The sequence below is a fragment of the Periplaneta americana genome, chromosome 14, assembly GCF_040183065.1.
Source record: "Periplaneta americana isolate PAMFEO1 chromosome 14, P.americana_PAMFEO1_priV1, whole genome shotgun sequence".
In the NCBI taxonomy this organism is placed as follows: Eukaryota; Metazoa; Arthropoda; class Insecta; order Blattodea; family Blattidae; genus Periplaneta; species Periplaneta americana.
In genome coordinates this window covers 158,513,455-158,531,367 of record NC_091130.1, presented here as the reverse complement: position 1 = coordinate 158,531,367, position 17,913 = coordinate 158,513,455, and the positions used below count along the sequence as shown (strand labels likewise).

The 17,913-nt window shown below is 33.0% G+C and overlaps 1 long non-coding RNA gene across 3 annotated transcripts in view; it reads right to left on the bottom strand.

Annotated features, from left to right (window-relative positions):
• Positions 1–2,474: 2,474 nt before the first annotated feature.
• LOC138713920 (uncharacterized) overlaps positions 2,475–17,913 on the bottom strand; it is a 232,813-nt gene continuing 217,374 nt past the window's right edge. For 2 of the 3 annotated variants that reach the window (XR_011336009.1, XR_011336006.1), the window contains exon 7: positions 6,964–7,176. This is a non-coding gene — a long non-coding RNA (uncharacterized lncRNA). Of the gene's footprint in view, positions 5,458–6,963; positions 7,177–17,913 lie in introns of those variants that run through there. The other variant, XR_011336007.1, reaches the window with a different exon arrangement.

Here is a 17,913-nt window from a genome sequence, read left to right as displayed (position 1 = left end):
TTGCATTGATGTAGAATAAATAAAGCTAGGCATTATACAATGTTGACATTGGATTTTTGATGAGGTTTACATGAGAAATTAATATCCACTACATTCTAAAGGGCAGGAATGACAACTAAAATGATTAGATTCGCATGCTTGCTTATCCTTACTGGTGTGGAATCAGAGAATTAGACAGCTGGAACTGGGTTCCTGTTTTTGTATAAGGATTCTAAATTAATACCAGGGTATATACAAGACTGGTAATGCTATGCTTAGTGGTCTTTCATAAGAATTTTTTTGTATCGGTACACTTGCATAGAATGCAGGAAAAAGAGATGTAGTGGAGGATAAAATTATTATCCAATTCTTTTACAAAATTTGTTAGATACCAGTATTTGCTTTAGTGTAGAATAGTATTTGACAACTGCCTATAAATAATTGGAGAGTTGCAATAGGGTCCCATGTCATCATAATAATTTATAAATTCATGCCAGGACACTCATCACAGACAGTCATTTATGTTAGTGGTTTTGTATGATAACTTACTTTACATCCATACTTACATGACGACTTAATTGTTGTGTAAATGAGGTCCTAAATCCATGCACGACTTCTTATCTTCTCATGTTTTTATTGGTGTAGTGGCGTTGAATAATTTTTGACGAGTACATACTCAAACATTGAGAGATGTATTAGGAACTCTAGTCCTGCATAGTTGTTGGTAAATTCATGCCAGGACTTTATACAACAATGCCAGTGATTTCATTTGCTGAATTCAAATAAAAAGTGACAATCTTCAAGTAATAAAGATTTCATTTTGTATCTTGCGTACACTACTTTTAACACTTGAATATAATTAATTGATTAACTAGCGGACTTACTCGTGTTAATTGTGTAAGATTTGTGTGGCTTACAGCTGTTTCAGCTTCAAGCACCATCCTCAGAGCCTACTAGATCTCGGCGTCATCTCTAACTTCTCTGGCTGTTATGTGGATGTGTTTGATTGTTGAAAGGTGTTGAAGAGTGGAGTCAAATAGTGTGTGTGTACTGAAATTGATCTGTGTGTTGAGAATTTGATCGGGGTGTGTTTTAGTGTGTTTGTATATTTCGTATTGTTCTAGTGTGTTGAGTTTTTGGTTCTTGGGTTGTATGTGTAGGATTTCCATGTCAGCATTTATGTTATTGTATGTATGGTTAGCATTGGTTATGTGATCGGCGTATGTAGATGTATTGTGTCCTCTGGTTATTGCTTTAATGTGTTGTTTGTAGCGTGTTTGGAATGATCTACCTGTCTGTCCTATGTAGAACTTGTAGCAAATTCTCAACACACAGATCAATTTCAGTACACACACACACACACACACACACACACACACACACACACACACACACACACACACACACACACACACACACACTATTTGACTCCACTCTTCAACACCTTTCAACAATCAAACACACCCACATAACAGGCAGAGAAGTTCGAGATGACGCCGAGATCTAGTAGGCTCTGAGGATGGTGCGTGAAGCACTGAAACAGCACAAATCTTACATAATTAACAGGAGTAAGTCCGCTAGTTAATCAATTACTTAATAAAGATTTTTTATTAACTGATCTCGAGTATAACTATTAACAATTAGTTGAATATGGAGTTGTATGCTTCCCTTGCTTTACTTTTTGGTGTTCTTGCTTTGACAAATAATTGACGGCTTCACACTCATTCTTAGACAGCTGCAGTAACGACTCTAATATTGCATACTGGAACCTACTTAGAAATTAAGTCTGGTCTTATGCAAAAATTACAGTGATTTTTTTTTAAGAAATTTTACTTGAGAAATTACTTTACACTGAATATTACGAAGGAATGCGAACTGAAATGTAAATTAAATTCTTTCCCAAATTTATATCAACTTTTACTAGATTACAATAGAATTCAGTGGATTCCTTGTGTCTTATGTAGACGTACCTGAGTTTGGCTGTAGTTCGCTCTTGATGGGTTAGCTTCTAACCAGTGACATGGAGTGGGTTTGAATCCCCCCATTGAACGGTCAGCATGACTACCCGCATCTGGAGCGAACCACGGCTGAAATGGGACACTACCTTAAAAACGCGAAGGTTCTGGATCAGGACGGAGTTCGCTTTTATACTCACAGGGAGCACTCTGCAATATTTTGCAATTTCTTTTTTCTCAATTACAATATGGAGTGTATGGAACTAAAAGGTTTAAATATGAGCGTTGAGAGCAGAAGTGGTGTAAGACAGAAATGGGTGGTGAGGGTTAAAGTAAACTTTCTGTAAAATACAGCGCAAAGTAGCAATTAATATTCAATTTATTTAAACTATTAGTAGTCAGTGGATAGCAGGACATATTAATTGGTACTTTGCGCTGTATTTTACATAATTTTTACTTTAAACCTCATTACCAATTTTGACTTACACCACTTCTACTACGAACAGCTCACATAAATACAAACATAAAAGCACAAAAAACTACTTTTCTTTATTTTTCATGATTATTTATTATTTGTCAGAAAGCGTTCTTTTTTCTGTAAATACTGAACATAGAAGGCTCACATTTTCAGCACTTATTTACTAATGTGCTTTACATACTTCAACACAACCACTTCAAGATATGTTAAACAGAAAGAAAGTTATAGAATAACTCTTCTCGGGTTCTCAGCCAGGTGAGTTGGAGATTAGCTTCCAAGCTTTCAATGGCTAGCTCTGCCATCTTCTTCAGGGATGATGGCAATGCTAGCCGTCGAAAACTTGCAAGCTAATCTCCAACTCTTGTGGCTGAGAACCCGAGAAGAGTTATTCTATATCAAACGCCAGGAAAGCCTCAAGTCATAGAAAGAAAATTATTAGAATATTAATAACATTTTTTAAAATAAAGAATAGACACTTATAAAAACAAATAAAACTCATGAAATGAGATATTACAAATCCCCAGTTTCAAAGTTTGTATGAAAGCGTAATATTCAAACATAAACCACACATGTTAGGGCAATTATACAGTGTTCATAGATTTGATAAGAAACGTAAAAAATTATGTATTACAGTTATATGAACACTAATAAATATAATATAATTATTAAAGAAATTAGCAATAGTCAGACATGTTTCGGAGATGCTTCTCCATCCTCAGTGACTATTTACCATGACGGCTGGTTCACAACAACGCGGTTCAATCACCTGAACCAGCTGTCGTGATAAATAGTCACTGAGGATGGAGAAGCATCTCCGAAACATGTCTGACTATTGCTAATTTCTTTAATAATTATATTATATTTATTAGTGTTCATATAACTGTAATATATAATTTTTTACGTTTCTTATGAAAGCATAAGTTTCATGCGGTAAAATTTTTATTGCCATAGTTGTAAAAGATCTGGAGAAAGAGATACCTTAATTTGATGAATTCAACATTGTCAATATACAGCTTTCCCAGTCCCCTTAATCCACAAATCTTAAAGCTGCATTGCATTCTTAGCTACGTATAATTATTTAGAAGGGGAAAATTGTTTTATCATATGCCCAGAATGTTTTTATGTTGTTGCTGTTGCTTTGAAAATTAATTCAGGACTTGATAGTCATAGGTAGGCTACTTGGACAGGTGCAATAACTTCTCTACTGTTGCATATATATTTAAAAATTTATGCTAATATTTATACAAGACTGCCAGTGATTTTTTAAGTAATTTAACTTGACAAATGACTTTTGCACTGCATTATATTGGGAAGGAATGACAACTGAAATGTAGATTAAATTTTTTCCTGAATTCATAGCAAAATTTATTAGATTCCTATATTTGCTGAAGTGTACTGGTGTTCAGTAGTGCTTGACTCCTATCTATAGATAATTCTAAAGTTGCAGAAGTGTCTCTTGCCTTGTATAATGATTGATAAAATCATGCCAGGAATTGTACAGCACTGACTGATTTTCGGCTTATTGATATTTGATGATAACTTACTTTATGCTCCTACTTGCTGAGCAGGAATGACGACTTGATTGTAGTACAAATATTCTCCAAAATTAATGCAAGATTTATTATATTCTCGTGTCTATATATGTGTAGTGAAGTTGAAAAATTTTTGAAGACATCTTAGTGACACATGGACAGCTGCAATAGGGATTCTAGTTCTGTATAGTGATTGCCAAATTCTTGCCAGGACTAATACAACAATGAGAGTGCTTTTTTCTGCTGTTCTTATATAAAAATGACTTGAACTACAACTATTATACTGGAATACCGACTGACCTCATTCATAACAGTTTGCAATTGGAAAACATAAAATAGAATTAAGTGTTTGCGTGAAGCTTATCCACACACCATAAAATATAATTAATTGACGACTTTATTTTCACACTTGCATGGGTGCAATAAGGAGTCTAGTGTTGCATTAATGTGGAATAAATTAAGCCAGGATTTATACAACATTGACAGTGCTTTTATTAATAGATTTAGATGAGAAAAGAATTTGCAGCCCTTGCTATAATGCAGGAATGACAAAATGACAACTAAAATGTAGAATAATTTTTTCCAATTTCATAGAGATATCTATTAGATTCCCATGCTTGCTTACGCTTACTGGTTTTCAATAAAGCTTGACGACTTCGTACAGAGAATTGGACAGCTGGAACTCGGTACATGTTTTTGTATTTCTAAATTAACACCAGGATGTATACAAAGAGATAGTGCTCTGCTTAGTGGTCTTTCATTATAAATTTCTTGTACTTATATATAGAAGGTAGGAAAAAGACATGTATTTATTTTATTTTATTGGTTATTTTACGATGCTGTATCAACATTTAGGTTATATGAAATGAAGGTGATAATGCCGGTGAAATGAGTCCGGGGTCCAGCACCGAAAGTTACCCAGCATTTGCTCGTATTGGGTTGAGGGAAAACCCCGGAAAAAACCTCAACCAGGTAACTTGCCCCTACCGGGATTCGAACCCGGGCCAAAAAGACATGTAGTGGAGGATAAAATTATTATCCAAATTTTTTACAAGATTTTTAAGGACACCAATATTTGCTTTAGTGTACTGGTGTACAATAGTTCCTGACGACTGCCCATAAATAATTGGAGAGTTGCAATGCGGTCCCTTGTCGTGCATAATAATTTATAAATTCATGCATGGGCATACACAACACAGACAGTCATTTATGTTAGTGGTTTTTTATGACAACTTACTTTACGCCCATACTTACAGGGCAGTAATAACAACTTAATTTTAGTGCAAATAAGGTCGTAAATCCATGCCTGACTTGTTATCTTCTCATGTTTCTATTGATGTAGTTGTGTTGAATAATCTTTGATGACTTCATACTAACACATGGAGAGTTGTAATAAGGATTCTAATCCTGCATAGTTGTTGGTAAATTCATGCCAGGACTTGTACAACACTGCCACAGGCAGGGCCAGCGACAGGATTTATGGGCCCCTGTGCAATATTGTGCTCGGACCCCACTGAAAAAAAAAAGTTAAAAGTGACAAGTTACCAATTATTCTGACCATAATAATTATTTGCAAAATAAATAAAAGATAACCCCACACATAGATAGGAATATAAAAATATACATTTTTGTTACAATGAAAATTTTTAGCAGAACTTCACATTAGCACAGTGTATTATATTCATGACGCTTCTTTTTCAGTAGGACCTACATAGTATGTTTCGTGACGAAACTTTCGTCTTTTCGTTGTCGTTTGTTTCGTTTCGTTTTCATAAAACACTATTCTTAAACAGCTGTAATCTGACTTGCAGGCCAACATCAACAAACAACTCTCCTTGACTTCATTGATGCAAAATCATCAATTATATCATCAAAATTTAAAGACGTAGCAAGTTTGCTCTCCAGACTAAGGAGGCCAAGGCTACTCAGTCTTTCTTGACACATTGTTACTCTGAATACATTTTTATTTCCTTCATTTTGTTTGAAGTTGATGTGAAATTGAGTGTTGCTTGTGAAGTGCAGAAAATAAACCAATCTGAAGCCCGTCTGTTCAGGGTGTCAAAAATGAAGACAGTTCATATTTAGAAGTGAATATTGATGGTTGTGGCTGTCTAGAAAAAAAATTCTGATAACGTAGGCCTAGTATTGAATCAGACAATAGTAAAAATGATGTGTTTATATGTGCAAGTAAAACAAATTTACCCACACCAGTTCCTAACTCTGAGTTATGGCAAGTAACATGCGACCTTGGAAAACAAAGTGACAGACGTATTGTGTCACTGAATGTGTTGTTCGAAAAAGTACCCCCAACCTGCTTAATAACCTTCTAAGTGACGGAACAAGAGCCTTTCCAGTATTATTTTCAAAACTCAAGAATGGAGAATGTCTCTGGGAACACATTCTCCAAGTTTGAGTTTTGAAAATACTATAATACTGCTTTTTGGAAAGGCTCTTGTTTTCGAACAACACATTCAATACCACAATTTGTCTGCTGCTTTTTAGGTTTCCAAGATTGCTCAATTTCACGCCAACTTCAAACAAAGTTCTACTCCCTTTCTTAATCTCTTCCAATTTTTCTGTCTCTCCTTGCTCTTCTCAGCTCCCGACTTACGCTTCTACTTGTCCATTGTCCACTGGTAACACAGAATTTACTAGAAAAACAACGAAAAGACGAAAGTTTCGTCACGAAACATGCTATGTAGGCCCTACTGGAAAGGAAACGTGATGCTGCGGCTTGGATTTGGAAAAGCCCACTAGCATATTGCTGTGGGCTGGCAGGGGTTGTTAGTTAAGAGGACAAGCCAATTGAACGTGTTCGGTACAAGCAAGGGAACAAATTTCAGGCAAATCCCAGAGCCCTCAAATTTTATAGTACCGGTACCGGTACGTATCTGTGAATAATTATTCGTGATAATAAAAAGTAATCGGACTCACTTAATCTGATGGGCCCTTATTGCTCACGGGCCCGTATGCACCTGGCCCCTTTGCCCCCCCCCCCTTCTCGGCGGCCCTGGCCAGAGGTTTTGTTTGCTGAATTCACATATTAAGTGACATAATCTTCAAGTTATGTAGATTTATTATCAACTGAGCTCGTGTATAAATATTAACAATTAAATGAATATGGAATTGTAGGCTTCCCGTGCTTTTCTTTTAGGTGTTGTTTCTTTGACAAATATTTCACGACTTCATACTCATACCTGGACAGCTGCAGTAACGGCTCTAATGTTGCATACTGGAACAAATTTGAAATTAAGCCTGGTCATATGCAAAAATTACAGTGATTTTTTTTTTTTTTTTTTTTTTTAAAGAAATTGCTTTACTCTCAATGCTATTGTGAAGGAATGCGAACTGAAATGCAAATTAAATTCTTTCCCAAATTTATACCAAATTTTATTAGATTAAAATAGACTTCGGTAGATTACTTGTGTCTTATATAGAAGAGCCTAAGTTTGGCTGTATTTCACTCTTGATGGGTTAGCTTCTAACCAGTGAAATGGAGTGGGTTTGAATCCCCCCATTGAACGGTAAGCATGACTACCTGCATCTGGAGTGAACTACGGCTGAAATGGGACATTACAGTACCTTAAAAAGGCAAAGGCTCTGGATCAGGATGGGGTTCGGCTTTATAGGCACAGGGAGCACTCTTGTAACATTTTGCAACTTCTTTTTTCTGTATTACAATATAGAGTATATGAAACTGAAAGGTTTAATTATAAATAGAAACATAAAAGCACAAAAACCAACTTTTCTTAATTTTAGATCCTTATTCATTATTTGTCAGAAAGCTATCTTTTTTCTGTAAATATTGGACAGCACTTATTTACTAATGTGCTTTACATACTTTAACACAACCACTTCAAGATATATTAATCAGAAAGAAAATTATTAGAATATTAATATAATTTTTTAAAATAATAGTCACTTATAAAAACAAAACTCATTAAATAAGGGAGTTATTACAAAACTCCAGTTTAAAAGTATGTATAAAAGCGTAAGTTTCATGCTGTAAAATTTTTATTGTCATATTTGAAATAGATCCAGAGAAAAAGATATCTTAATTTGATAAGTTTAACATTGTCTGTGTAGGTCTTTCTCAGTCCCTTTAATCCACAACTCTTAAAGCTGCATTACCGACTGAGCTGTGTATAATTATTTACAAGTAGAAAATTTTTTAAGTATAAGCCCCAAGTGTTTTTTATGTTGTTAATGCTTTGAAAATTAATTCAGGACTTCATACTCACACTTGGACAGATGCAATAAGATCTCTGCTCTTGCATATATATTTCAAAATTTAAGCTATTACTTATACAAGAATGACAGTGATTTTTTAAATAATTTAACTTGACAATTGACTTTACACTCAGAACTATTGGGAAGGAATGACAACTGAAACGTAGATTAAATGTTTTCTTAAATTCATAGCAAGATTTATTAGGTTTCTAAATTTTCTGAAGTGTACTGGCATTCAATAGTGCTTGGCCTCTACCCATAGATAATTCAAAAGTAGCATTAGTGTCTCTTGTCTTGTATCATGATTGCTAAATTCATGCCAAGTATTGTACTGCATTGACTGATTTTTAGCTTTTTGATTTTTCATGATAACTTACTTTATGCTGCCACTTACTGAGCAGGAATGACGACTTGATTGTAATAGAAATATCCTCCAAATTTAATACGAGATTTATTACATTCTCGTGTAGTGACGTTGAAAATCTTTGAAGGCATATTAGTGACACATGGACAGGTGCAATATGGATTCTAGTTCCGTATAGTGATTGCTAAATTCTTGCCAAGGCTAATGGAACAATGACAGTGCCTTTTCTGCTGATGTTATATAAAAAAGACTTGAACTACAACTAACAAACTGCATTATCGACTGATCTCATTCCTAACAGTTTGCAATTGAAAAAGAAAAAAATATAATTATAGTTCAGAAATACTTTGTTAGGTATTTTTGCTTTTGAAAGTAATTGACGGCTTTATTCTCACACTTGCATGGCTGCAATAAGGACTCTAGTGTTGCATTAATTTGGAATAAATTAAGTGAGGCTTTAGACAACATTGACAGTGCTTTTATAAAGAGCTTAACATGAGAAATGAATTTCCACTCTTTGCTATAGGGCAGGAATGACAACTAAAATACAGAATATTTTTTTTTTCCAATTTCATAGCAAGATCTATTAGATTCCCATGCTTGCTTATGCTTACTGGTGTCAGTATAGTTTGACGACTTCATACAGAAAATTGGACAGCTGGAACTCGGTTCCTGTTTTTGTATAATGATTTCTAAATTAATACCAGGATGTCTACAAGACTGAAAGTGCTCTGCCTAGTGGTCTTTCATAATTATTTGGATTTTTTTTTTTTTTTTTTTACAATTTTTAGTAGGAGTAAAATGTTATATTTTCGCTGGCAGAATTAAGGCCATAAGGCCTTCTATTCCACTCAACCAGCCTTAATCAACACAATAGTTACATACATATTAAAATATGAATATTTACAATACACTTAGAAGGTTCTCCAGCAATATTCTTCAGTTAATTTTAGCAGTAACATGGTTCTTCTGGTCTTATTTGAATATGAACTGACGATTTGATACAGACACTTGTAGACTACAACTGCTCGTTTTTTTCTTCTCCATATTAATTCAGTTTACACTAATAACTATAGACAGTAATGGTAACTGAAACCCTGGGATTTTATTTTCAAATCTCACACTGACATTTTTCGGATTCCCATATTTCCTGTGGCTTGATTGTTTTGGAATATAGTTGAAGAATTCATACTGACATTTGGACAACTGTAGCAGGGATTCTACAGTTACATAATGATTGGTAAATTCATGGGAAGACGTATACAACATTAACGGTATTGTGACTCGTGCCTTTAGTTTAAAATTTATTTTAGACCAATACTTACAGGACTGCATTTGGACTGAGCAGTTGCATAATTGTTGATAAATTTTTAAGTAGAATTATAGCATTTGCATCCTTCTTATGGTCTCTTTGTTTTAAATATTAACTGAGTACTTAATACAGATACTTGTATTGAAGCCGGAGTTTTACAACTGTGGTAGAATTTTTGTTTTGTCTATACTCTGAGGTTAAAAGTAGTAATAACAATTAAACCCTTGGATAAATATTTTGCAAGCTGAAGATTTAATAGATTCCCATACTTCTTGTGGTGTTGTTATTTTGAGAAAGTATTAAGGACTTCATACAAACACTTGACCTGTGCTCAAGCCTCAGTACAATTGCATAATGATTGGTGAATTCTTAACAGGAATTTAGAACATTGACAGTACTTTCATTTTGAACTTTGCCACTAAAGTTGACTTTAGTCTAATACTTAAGGAGCTGTATTACTCACTGATGTATTGCATAATTGTGGCATTTTTAATGAGAATTGTAGAACCCACGTCCTTCTTGTGGTGTTGTTTATTTGGAATATTAATCGACGACTTGCTAGGAACAATTGTACCGCTGCTGTAGGGTTTCTGCTTAGCCATAATGATGGTTAAATTCATGCCGCTACTTATAAAACACTGAAAATTTTTTATTCTTAAAAATCTTGGTTGACTTTGCACTACTAATGAATGGCAATAACAGCAACTGAACTCTTGGATTATTATTTTCCCTGGTCATACTGTGGTCTTGTTTCTATGGAAAATAACTCACGACTTCATACTGACACTTGGATGCTGCAACAGGGATTCCGCAGCTGCATAATGATTGCTAAATTGACGAGGGACTAATTCAACATCGACAATATTTCGACTTGTGCATTTACATGGGTTGGATAAAAAGTAATGGCAACAGTTCGATATTTCTGACATGGCTTTATTCACAGGGGTACAACATTTACGTATCTTGTATATAGTCGCCCCCTTATTTATTACCTTTCACCAAATGTTTGGAAGGAGTCGTACACCATCAGCGCGTCCATCTTTGTTGATGTTCCGTATTGACCGCCCTAAAGCACGGATAAGTTCATCTCTGGTATTGTACCGGGTCCCTCGCAGTGGTTCTTTCACTTTGGTGAAAAGATCGTAATCGCATGGATCATATCGGGTGAGTACGGTGGATGTTCCAGTAGTCCGCGTTTTCCGTCTGCGTTGGAGGTACAGCGTGGTGCAGTATTACCCCATCAATGTCATACGCCACAATGAACATCTCCTAAGATTATATAAGATACGTTACTCATAAGATTATATAAGATACTTTACTAAGAAGCACTTTGTGTAGGGCACTTTCTTTGGACGAGGAGAACCGGGATGCTTCCATTCATTTGATTGGCGTTTCAAGTTTGGTTCATACGAGCGAATCCAGGTTTCGTCCATAGCGACGATTCGTCCAAGAAAGTCGTCACCTTCCCTTTGGTATCAGTGCAACAAGGCCTTCTCGGAACGCTTTAACCCATCGTGCAATATGGCAACGCTGCATCGCCACATACTTCACGCAGTCCCTGAAAACATTCTTGTGCACTATGACCTCGTGCCATTTCAATTTTGATCCAGGAACGTTGCTCTAGTTTTGTAAGGATGGTCTTAGGGCGCTCGCACTATCCCTATGAAAGTGAACGTTCTACACACTGCAGTAGATTGATGGAGTACTGTCGCTGCTGGCTGCACTAACTCATCTAACAGTTCTTGTTCATGTCCACACAGCTGGCAGCTCTCGAACGCACCATCGTCACATGACAGCAGTGTTGCCATTACTTTTTATCCAACCTATGTACTTTAAAATAGACTTTAGACTAATACCTATAGGACTGCACTATCAATTGAGCTGTTTCGTACGGTAATTGTTCACAAAATTTTAGTCAGAATATTAGCATTGAGATGCTTCTTGTAGACTTGTTGTTTTGCATATTTATTGACGACTCGATATAGACTCTGTACAGCTGCTGTAGGGTTTTTGGTGAATCATAATGATTGTTAAATTCAAATCCGGACTTATACAACTGTTATAGAATTTTTGTTGTTATTATTTTGAATTTTACAGATTCATAGACTTTACAGTAATAACTGAATGCAGTCATAGCAACAGAACAGAAGACAGTAGTCTCGGATTTTTATTGTACAAGCTCATAATCAAATTTGTTAGACCGCAATGCTTCTTATGATCTTGTTGTTTTGAATAGTAACTGAAGACTTCATTGCGATCCTTCGGTAGCTCTAGTAGGTAGAGACTCTGGTCTTGCATAATGATTGTAAATTTATTGTGCGACTTATACAAGTGTGACAGTCCTTTCTTTTTAAAGATTTAATCATAAAAATTGCTTTAAGGCGATGGTTATATGGCAGTAATGATGTCTGAAAAGTTAGATAAATGATTAGAAAATTCATAAGAACAATATTTCGCGCGGTTGTTGTAGTGTTGTGCGTAGTTGTAGTAGTGTTGAATAATGTTTCGACGGCTGCAGTAGAAACTCTACTGTTGGATGATTACTGCCATATCCATGGCAGGACATGCAGAAGCCTTGGAGGAGGAAATTGATGCTGGGACCTCTACATTGGTGAGTGTGAGTACTTTTTTTATAATTTATATTACAATTTGGTTTACACTGATGATTATAGGGCAGTTACGATGTCTCACCTGTTGGATAAATCCTTCCTAAATTCGTAGCAAGATTTATTGCTATTTCCCTGCTTGGCAGGCCTAATAGGTTGTAGTGTGGAATATGGTTTGACTACTTGGTGTAGAGTGTTGGAGAACTGGTGTAGGGATTGTATTGTTGAATGATAATTGCCATTTCATGACAAGACATGTGGTAGTGTGAGAGTGTCTTTGTGTTGTGCTTTGCATGAAAACTAATGGATATGAAAAGATGTACATGTGAACTACCGACTGAGCTGTAAATTCGTAGCAAGGTTGTAGTGTGGAATATGGTTTGACTACTTGATGTAGAGTGTTGGACAACTGGTGTAGGGATTGTATTGTTGAAATGATAATTGCCATTTCATGACAAGACATGTGGTAGTGTGAGAGTATCTTTGTGTTGTGCTTTGCATGAAAACTAATAGACATGAAAAAACATACATGTGAATTATCGACTGACTTGTAACAGCAATGTTTAGAAATTGGAAAAAATGAAATTGTAGCACTCCGATGCTTGTTGAGGTGTTGTAGTTGTTTATATTTTTAAATTATTGGGTTATTTTACGACGCTGTATCAAAATCTAGGTTATTTAGAGTCTGAATGAAATGAAGGTGCCGGCACCGAAAGATACAAACCATTACTTCATATTGAGTTGAGGGAAAACACCGGAAAAAACCTCAACCAGGTAACTTCTCCGACCGGGATTCGAACCCGAGCCACCTGGCTTGGCTGCCATTCGCGCTGACCGTGACTCAACAGATGTGCACTTTGTTGTTGTTTGTTGTTGTTGTTGTTGTTGTTGTTGTTCTTTTCAATAATGTTTGAAGACTTAATATGTATTTTTGGACAGATGTAATAGGGGTTGCAATCTAGCATAATGATTTCCTAAAGTTATCATAGCTTAGATAAGATGCGTTACTCATAAGATTATATAAGATGTGTTACTCATAAGATTATATAAGACGCGTTACTCATAAGATTATATAAGATACTTTACTCATAAGATTATATAAGATGTGTTACTCATAAGATTATATAAGATGCGTTACTCATAAGATTATATAAGATGCGTTACTCATAAGATTATATAAGATACTTTACTCAGAAGGTTATATAGGATGCGTTACTCATAAAGTTATATAAGATGCGTTACTCATAAGATTACATAAGATGGGTTACGCATAAGATTATATAAGATGGGTTGTTCGTAAGATTATATAAGATGCGTTACAGGTACTCATAAGATTATATAAGATGCGTTACTCATAAGACTATATAAGATGCGTTACTCATAAGATTATATAAGATACTTTACTCAGAAGGTTATATAGGATGCGTTACTCATAAAGTTATATAAGATGCGTTACTCATAAGATTATTTAAGATCGGTTACTCATAAGGTTATATAAGATGCGTTACTCATAAGATTACATAATATGGGTTACTCATAAGATTATATAAGATGCGTTACTCATAAGATTATACTGTATAAGATGGGTTACTCATAAGATTATACTTTATAAGATGGGTTACTCATAAGATTATATAAGATGCGTTACTCATAAGATTATATAAGATCTGATATTCATAAGATTATATAACGTGTTACTCATAAGATTATATAAGATCTGATACTCATAAGATTATATAAGATGCGTTACACATAAGATTTTATAAGATGCGTTACTCACAAGATTATATAAGATGCGTTACTCATAAGATTATATAAGATGCGTCACTCATAAGATTATAAAGGATGCGTTACTCGTAAGATTATATAAGATGCGTTACTCAAACCATTATATAATATGCGTTACTCATAAGATTATATCAGGTGCGTTACATTATAAGATTATATCAGATGCGTTAATCATAAGATTATATAAGACGCGTTACTCATAAGATTATATAAGATGCGTTACTCATAAGATTATATAAGACGCGTTACTCATAAGATTATATAAGATGCGTTACTCATAAGATTATATAAGACGCGTTACTCATAAGATCATAAAAGTTGCGTTACTCATAAGATTATATAAGATGCGTTACTCAAACCATTATATAATATGCGTTAGTCATAAGATTATATAAGATGTGTTACTCATAAGACTTTATAACATCTGTTACTCATAAGATTATGCAAGATATCATACTCATAAGATTATATAAGATGTATTACTCATGAGATTATATAAGATGTGTTACTCAAAATGGTATATTAGATGTGATACTCGTAAGATTATATAAGATGTGTTACTCATAAGATTACATAATATATGATAATCATACGATTATGTAAGATGTATTACTCATAAGATTATATAAGATGTGTTATAAGATGATATAAGATACGATACTCATAAGATTATAAAAGATATGATACGCATAATATTATAAAAGATATGGTACTCATAAGATTATATAATATTTGATACTTATAAGTTAATATAAGATGTGATATTCATAAGATTATATAAGATGCGTTACTCATAAGATTATATAAGATGTGTTACTCTTAAGATTATCATAGGATTATATAAGACCTGATATTCATCAGAGTATATAAGATGTGATACTCATAAGATTATATAAAATGTGTTACTCATAAGATTATATATGATATGAAATGATACTCCTAAGGTTATATAAGATGTAATACTCATAAGATCATATAAGATGTGATAGTCATAACATTATACAAGATGTGATAGTCATAAGATTATATAAGATGTGATACTCGTAACGTTATATAAGATGTGATAGACATAAGATTATATAAGATGTGATAGTCATAAGATTAAATAAGATGTGATAGTCATAAAATTCTATATAAGATGTGATAGTCATAAGATTATATAAGATGTGATAGTCATAAGATTATTTAAGATGTGATACTCGTAACGTTATATAAGATGTGATAGTCATAAGATTATATAAGATGTGATATTCATAAGATTATATAAGATGTGATAGTCATAAGATTAAATAAGATATGATAGTCATAAAATTATATAAGATGTGATAGTCATAAGATTATATAAGATGCGATAGTCATAAGATTATATAAGATGCGATAGACATAAGATTATACAAGATGCGATAGTCATAAGATTATATAAGATGCGATAGTCATAAGATTGTATAAGATGCGATACTCATAAGATTATATACGATGCGATAGTCATAAGATTATATAAGATATGATAGTCATAAGATTATATAAGATGTGATAGTCATAAGATTATATAAGATGTGATAGTCATAAGATTATATAAGATGTGATACTCATAAGGTTATAAAAGATGTGATACTCATAAGGTTATATAAGATGTGATAGCCATAAGATTATATAAGATGTGATAGTCATAAGATTAAATAAGATGTGATAGTCATAAGATTATATAAGATGTGATAGTGATAAGATTATATAACCTGCGATAGTCATAAGATTCTGTAAGGTTTGATATTCATAACATTATATAAGATGCGATAGTCATAAGGTAATATAAGATATGATAGTCATAAGCGTATATAAGATGTCATAGTCATAAGATAATATAAGTTGTGATACTCATAAGATTATATAAGATGTGATAATCATAAAATTGTATAAGATGTGATACTCATAAGATTATATAAAATGTGATAGTCATACAATTATATAAGATGTGATAGTCATAAGATTATATAAGATATGATAGTCATAATGTTATGTAAGGTGTGATAGTCATAAGATTATATAATATGTGATACTCATAATGTTATATGAGATGTGATAGTCATAAGATTATATAAGATGTGATAGTCATAAGATTATATAGGATGTGATACTCATTAGATTAAGTAAGATGTGGTAGTCATAAGATTATGTAAGACGTGAGAGTCATAAGATTATATAAGATGTAATAGTCATAAGATTATATAAGATGTGATACTCATAAGATTATATAAGATGTGTTACTCATAAGATTATATAAGATGTGATAGTCATAACATTATATAAGATATGACAGTCGTAAGATTATGTAAGGTGTGATAGTCGTAAGATTATATAAGATATGATACTCCTAAGATTATATAAGATGTGTTACTCATAAGATTATATAAGATGTGATAGTCATAAAATTATATAAGATGTGATAGTCATAGGATTATCAAAGTTGCGATAGTCATAAGATTATATAAGGTGTGATAGTCATAAGATTATATAAGATGTGATAGTCATAAGATTATATTATATGTGATACCCATAAAGTTATATAAGAGGTGACAGTCATAAGATTATATAAGATGTGTTACTCATAATATTATATCAGATGTGATAGTCATGGGATTATATAAGATGTGATAGTCATTAAATTATATAAGATGTGATAGTCATAAGGTTATATAAGCTGCGATAGTCATAAGTTTCTATAAGGTGTGATAGTCATAAGATTATATAAGATGTGTTAGTCATAAGAATATATAAGATGTGATAGTCATAAGATTATATAAGACGCGATAGTCATAAGATTATATAAGATTTGATAGTCATAAGATTATATAAGACATGATAGTCATAAGATTATATAAGATGAGATAGTCATAAAATTATATAAGATGCGATAGTGATAACATTATATAATATATGATAGTCATAAGATTATATAAGATGTGATAGTCTTAAGATTATATAAGATGTGATTGTCATAAGATTATGTAAGATGTGATAGTCATAGGATTGTATAAGATGTGATAGTCATCAGAAAGCTGCGATAGTCATAAGATTATATAAGGTGTGATAGCCATAAGATTATATAAGATGTGAAAGTCATAAGCTTATGTAAGATGTGATAGTCATAAGGTTATATAAGATGTGATACTCATGAGATTATATATGATGTGATAGTCATAAGAAACCTGCAATCGTCATCAGATTATATAAGGTGTGATAGTCATAACATTATATTAGATGTGATAGTCATAAGGTTATATAAGATGTGATACTCATAAGATTATATAAGATGTGTTACTCATAAGATTATATAAGATGTGTTACTCATAAGATTATATAAGATGTGATAGTCATAGGATTATATAAGATGTGATAGTCATACGATTATATAAGATGTGATAGTCATAAAATTATATAAGATGCGATAGTCATAAGATTATATAAGATGCGATAGTCATAAGATTATATAAGATGTGTTACTCATAAGACTTTATAACATCTGTTACTCATAAGATAATGCAAGATATCATACTCATAAGATTATATAAGATGTATTACTCATGAGATTATATAAGATGTGTTACTCAAAATGGTATATTAGATGTGATACTCGTAACATTATATAAGATGTGTTACTCATAAGATTAT